General features: G+C 40.4%; 1 pseudogene; it reads right to left on the bottom strand.

Annotated features, from left to right (window-relative positions):
- LOC148040284 (uncharacterized) overlaps window positions 1-1,644 on the bottom strand; it is an 88,164-nt pseudogene extending 86,520 nt beyond the window's left edge.
- Window positions 1,645-6,000: the final 4,356 nt, after the last annotated feature.

The raw sequence follows: 6,000 nt of genomic DNA on the forward strand, positions 1-6,000 counted from the left end.
TTTGGAAAATAGGGTCGTTTTGTCAATTGAGATTGAGATATCTCCATAAGGATAATGAAAAATCTATTGGATGTATGGGTATACAAGCTACAATAGAGACTCTTGGATGTACAAACGTTACAACTTGATTGAGTGTTGGCATTAGAGAATTTTGAGATGACATAACATGGCAAATAGGACAAAGCTACTAGGGTATTAAAGAATAAAGGTATCAAGGAAGGTGATTTTGTTTTGAGATACAATAGTAAGATGGATGACACATTCAAGAATAAATTCTAAATTAAATGGGACCTATTGGCACAACAACTAGAAAAGAGAGGAATCCCAAATCTTGAGGGAGATTTTTTAAGCAAACCCAAAAATCGAGCAAAACATTCCAATATATGTCAAAAATGAGAACTTTATTTACCTACTAATATTAAAGTGGTTAGAGTTTCATTTTACACAAAACAATAGTACAAAACAAAAGAAGTCATTCACTTAAGCAATCGCGATGATTTAAACTCTACAGTTATCAAGGGTGCGGGGGAAGGGGGAGCAAGCCTACTCTTTGAAGGGCGTCATGCACGTTTTTAGGTCCATAGCATGTATTTTACTTTCATTATTTTAATATGCCCGTCACCATTGAAGTGTATATATTTCATATGGGCATCATTTTGACGGGTAGAGTTAAAAATTGCAAGTAAAATTTGATACAAGTTACTAATTAGCTTGGGGTGCCCACTGCCCATTGTCCACTGCTCGAACCATTGCCTCAGCCCTAGTGCCCATTGCCCATTTCCCAAAGCCTACATAGTACTATCATTCTGATTCTTAGGGTTCCAAATTTTCGATTGAGATACACGCCACACAATACACCTGGTGACCTGCAGGCAGCAGATTGAGCCTTCGAACTTCAAATTTTGGAGCAGTGAATAGTGAGCACTGAAACTTGAGACTCGAGACTCGAGAGCCCATTGGCCCCTGGACTGTGGACTCTGGAGTGTAGAGGCTGGTCACTGGAACTATGTAGTATGGTCTACCTCATATAAGGTACGTCCTAAGTCCCGATTCCCAAGTTCACTTTTGTTACACGATGCAAGTGGATGCATGATGCATCATGCCACATTGCCAAGTTCAAACTAGATTACCTCTTGCACGGTGCACCTCAATTAATGGTGACAAATTGATACCATGTGATGTGATGGAGTCATGAGCCTATTACATTGCTCTCCTAAATTGACTAGATACCTGGCACGATGGCCCCTCTTGCACGATGACCGATGCATCGTGTTGTATTGCATGTTGCTAGGACCTGAAGGGTGAACTTCATTGCTAGAGGAGCTAGAGGAGCCAGCAGTTCTAACTTCTAAGTCCTAACTCACCAGGATGGGGGAGAAGGGGAAGTGATAGACCACGGTGATCCATCATCTGAGGATGGGGAGAAGGGGGAGGTTGCAGAAGTGCGGCGCTACTGCAGTAGCTTGGCAGTCTGCAGGCGCAGGGTTTGTGGAGGGGGAGAAGGGGTAGCCTAGAGCCCGAGGCAGGGTGAGGCAGGGCAGGTTGCAGTAGCACGCCAAGGAGGCGAAGCCGTGAAGCCTGCTGCCTGAGGTTGGGGCCTGGGGGGTTGGCCGCCGCATAAGGGAGCCTGGAGGGCCGAGACATTGCGATCTAGAAATGGTCACTACCAACTAGTCAATGGTGAGAATCGTCTCGACTCCCTGGTGTTGGAACTTGGCGATGAGGTAGAGGAATCAGGATTCGGGCCTACCAGTGATGCGTGGAATGCTTTGACGGGTGCTAATCTCGAGAGTGCGATGTGCCCACTGCAGAGTGAGACAGAGACTATGAGACTGGATAGCTATGGGCCAAATGGTGATGTGCCCAAAGAGAGAGAGAGAGAGAGAGAGAGAGAGAGAGAATGATGTTCCCAGTGCCCACTCTCTCTCTCTCTCTATTTGTGCCAAATGGTGATGTGCCCAAATAGAGAGAGAGAGAGAGAGTGTGTGTGTGTGTGTGTGTGAGAGAGAGAGAATGAGAGAGAGAGAGAGAGAGAGAGAGCATGATGTGCCCAGTGCCCACTACCCACAACTGCATATTTCCCAAGCGACTCCTAACTCCCTAGAGATTAGAGGCCATTCCTAGCCTTCCATGATGGTTTTAATTTTTAATGAGCCTAATACAAATTACATTTATTCATTATATCGATTGTGGTAAGTTGTAATGAATAGAGACTCGAGAGGTTGTAAACACAAGTGTATCTAAATTTGATTTGGTCTTCATCTTATAGGACTTTCCATTGGACATTGAGGGTGAGCTTTTGCGAATAGTGACTTTGTGGAAAGTAGGTGATCCATAATCTCAAAGGGCTTTGACTATACGATATTTTATTTTTGAGATCAAGGTACGAGATCTAATCTTCATCGCTTATTTTTTTAAGCATTATAATAATAATTCATGCAAATTAATGCTTTATAATGTATATGTTTTATTATAGATTCTCAATGGCACCCAAAACAATGAAGAGGCAAAAGACTCTGAAAGTAATGTTTGGTTGGGTAGCTCCCTCTCTGGCTCTTGAGGAAGCTACTGCTTGTCCTCTTGATTTTGATCTTAATGACGGTTTGCAAGAGGATTTAGATATGCATGGCTTGGAAAGGTCGTCTTCCACACAAAATGTAAGTAATATGCATAGCTTGGAAGACGAACCTTCTTTGGGAAATACAAGTAATGCTTCAAATGCCGAAGGAGAGCAAAAACAAGGTTCAATAAGAAAATTCAAAGCCCAATGGAAAGAAAAGTTTCATTGGCTCAAATATGTTTTGCGGGATGACGAAAAATGAGTTATGAAACATGAATGGTGCAAAATGTACAAAGTATCTGGTCCATAGGGTATGGGAGATGGATGTATTACTATGCAACATGATGCGATCAAGATACATGCTTTGTCTAGTGGCCATAAGATGGCAATGGCCAAGTACACTTGTGTAGTGGAAAAGAAGGCAAAGCCAATTCTAGTGCACATTGCATCAATAGATTATGCAAATAAGGCAAGGATCATCACTACCATGAAACTAATGTATTATGTTGCCAAGAAGGACAACTCAATAGCCTCATTTGAAGATCTTTGTGACTTGGCTATGTCTCTAAATGTTCCAAGGACTACAGAATACTCTTCTTATACATGTTAGTACACAGGCATTGAGTTCCTTTTGGCAATTTCAAGTCAATTTGTTGGAAATGCAGATTGTATCAATGCTAGAATCTCCATATTTTGCAGTGATGTTGGATGAGAGTACAAATAGAGGAACTGAGATGCATTTGATAGTATATGGTACTTATCTTGCATGCAAAGGTGTGGGATGTAAGCAATCAAGTTTTATGGGTATTATGACACTAACAGACGAAAAAGAAAAGACCATCTATGATGCTTTGATGTGGTTTCTTGATACAAGAGGTCTATCCAAGCAAAGAATGATTAGCTTGGCAGCTGATGGGGCATCATGTATGGTAGAACATGAGACAGGGGTTATTGGGCTGCTTAGAAAAGACTTGCCAAATGTAATAGCAGTGCACTATATTGCACATCGAGAAGCTTTGGCTGCTGGAGATGCTTGCAAAATATTTCCAGAGCTTCTATTTATAGAGAAGCTAGCAAACAAAGTATACTCATGGATCAATAACTCATCTAAAAGAAATAATGAATTAATGTCACTTTTAGAGATTATGCAATTAGATGCACATCAACTGTTACAAATTCATGCAGTCAGATGGCTTTCACGTGGACAAGTCATGGAAAGACTTGTTGTCTTAATGCCTGCCATCTTAACAGCTTGGAAAAATGAAAAGTTGATGGATTGGTACAATAAAGCAAGGCATTTTGTTGTGCAGTTTTGCATTCATATTATGGCCGATATCTTAAAAGAACTAAATTTCCTGAGTCTAAAATTTCAAGAAGAAATGGTGGATCTAACATCCATTGGAAGTGCTATTGATGTGGTTATATCAAAGCTCAAGCATTGCTTTTTTTGACCCATGGATTTTGTAGAAGATACCACATACTTATCTAAGTTCTTGGAATGTTCTAAAAAAGGATACTTGGAAATGGTTGATAAGGATGGCTATATACATAGACATGACCTGATATATAGGCCACTTTCTAAAGGTAAAGACAAAGATGATGCATCTAATGGGAAGAAAAATGATGTTGCAAAGCAAGACACTCCAATGATAAGGCCACACATTGATGGTACTTTGAAATCTTGCATGCAACTAGCAATGGACTATGTGTAATGTTTGATAGATAGTCTAAATGCTCGTTTTCCTGATCTTCCACTCTTTAATGCTGTAAAGCTTTTTAGCCCATGCTTCTATCTCAAGATGATGAAATTAGAGAGAAGAATGCTAAGAGATGGCTTAATAAGTTGATACAACATCTTCAACCATGTGAGGAAGGAGATGAGCCATTACATCCCTTGGTTGATAGAAAAGCTTGTGAATGAGAGTTGTTTATGTTTATCGAGACTCTTCGCTTCAATTGTGGAGGGTTTACAATGAAAGAAGCATGGAGAATGAAAGAAGCATGGAGAGCATTTTCATTAATGAAAGAATGGTAAGAAAGCTTTCCTAATATGATGAAGCTATGGCAAGCTACTATTGTTATTCCAGCAAGCACTGTGGCATGTGAAAGAGGTTTCTCATGACAAAATATGATTAAGGATGCAAGAAGAACATCAATGTCAATCAAAACATTGGATGCTCTCATGTGTGTTGCACTTACAAGACCAAAGCTAGAAGATGTGGAATGGGATCGAGTTTTTGAGATTTGGCAAGATGCTAAAGAAGGTAGGATATATGATGTTTGAGCAATGCAAGTTGTATGATGTTGGGTACCTTCATTCTTTAGTGATTTTTTCCTTTTTTTTTCTAGTGGCATGTCAACAAACTGTCTTCCCCTTTGACAAAGCACATCGCTGATCAACGTACTAATATATCCATACCACTTGATTTTCCTTACACGCAGCAATTTAATTAGTTGCACTTATGATGGGGGCTCCAAGAATTTCTTTCGACAACGCTCTCCCTCCACTTTTAGGACTGCCACATTCTGCAGCCTTTGCACCACACGCTTTCTTTAATTATAAGGCTGCACGGGGTGGGTCCGACTCCTGAGTAGTGCAACCAAGCATTGAACTATTTGAGCTCCTCTGCATTCAAAACCTGGAGATGTGGACTATGGAAATTAGTGTGCAACTCTTATCTCTCATACACACATGGAATCAGTGCATACGCAAAGAAGATGACAAGAGAGAGAGAAAGCCATAACTGCACTTCCATTGATTTTTGTTGATAGTCACATTTGTTTAATAAAGCCACAAAGGGTTGTGTCCATGTGTGCCCCTTGAGATCTCGGTGTCCAACCACAAACACGAGCAAGTGCATTGTCCTCCAACATCCCCCTTCCATGTGAATGTCTACATATAAGGAGAAAAGGAGTTTTATTATAGTGATATATGTGCAATACAAGTGCAAACATATGAGTGCTATATGCAACTATACTTATTTGTGTAATCTTTTCCTTGTTACCATAGCGAGCAACAGTGCATGACTAGATTACAAATAGCTACATGATGTCGTCGAGAATCTATCCCAGATCAATGACATGCTTCAATTCGGTGTAGTGCATCAAAGTGTTGACTTCTTTATCATTCAAGCTTGTTGCTTCATCTGTGGCTTCTTCTTCATCTAGTTTTGGGAACATTTCTTGAACTTGCATGCTATGCTTCTTTTCCCCCTTTAGAAAGGATAGGAATGTGTATGAGAAGGGTGGTCGATGTCGAGGATCCTCTTCTTTTGGAAGTCTCCAAGGGTATTCAATAAGGAGTGAACTTTTGATTGATCATGAGACTTGGGGTTGCTTGAGGATCAATTGGCAAATCTATCTTACGTGTGTTAAGATTATCAAGAGCAACATGGAAACTTACACCATTTTTGAAAAGTTGAAAATTGGGAGTAATTGGA

This window comes from Lygodium microphyllum, chromosome 2 (genome assembly GCF_053477565.2).
Source record: "Lygodium microphyllum isolate KBCC chromosome 2, Lygodium_microphyllum_v1.1.10, whole genome shotgun sequence".
NCBI classification, from domain to species: Eukaryota; Viridiplantae; Streptophyta; class Polypodiopsida; order Schizaeales; family Lygodiaceae; genus Lygodium; species Lygodium microphyllum.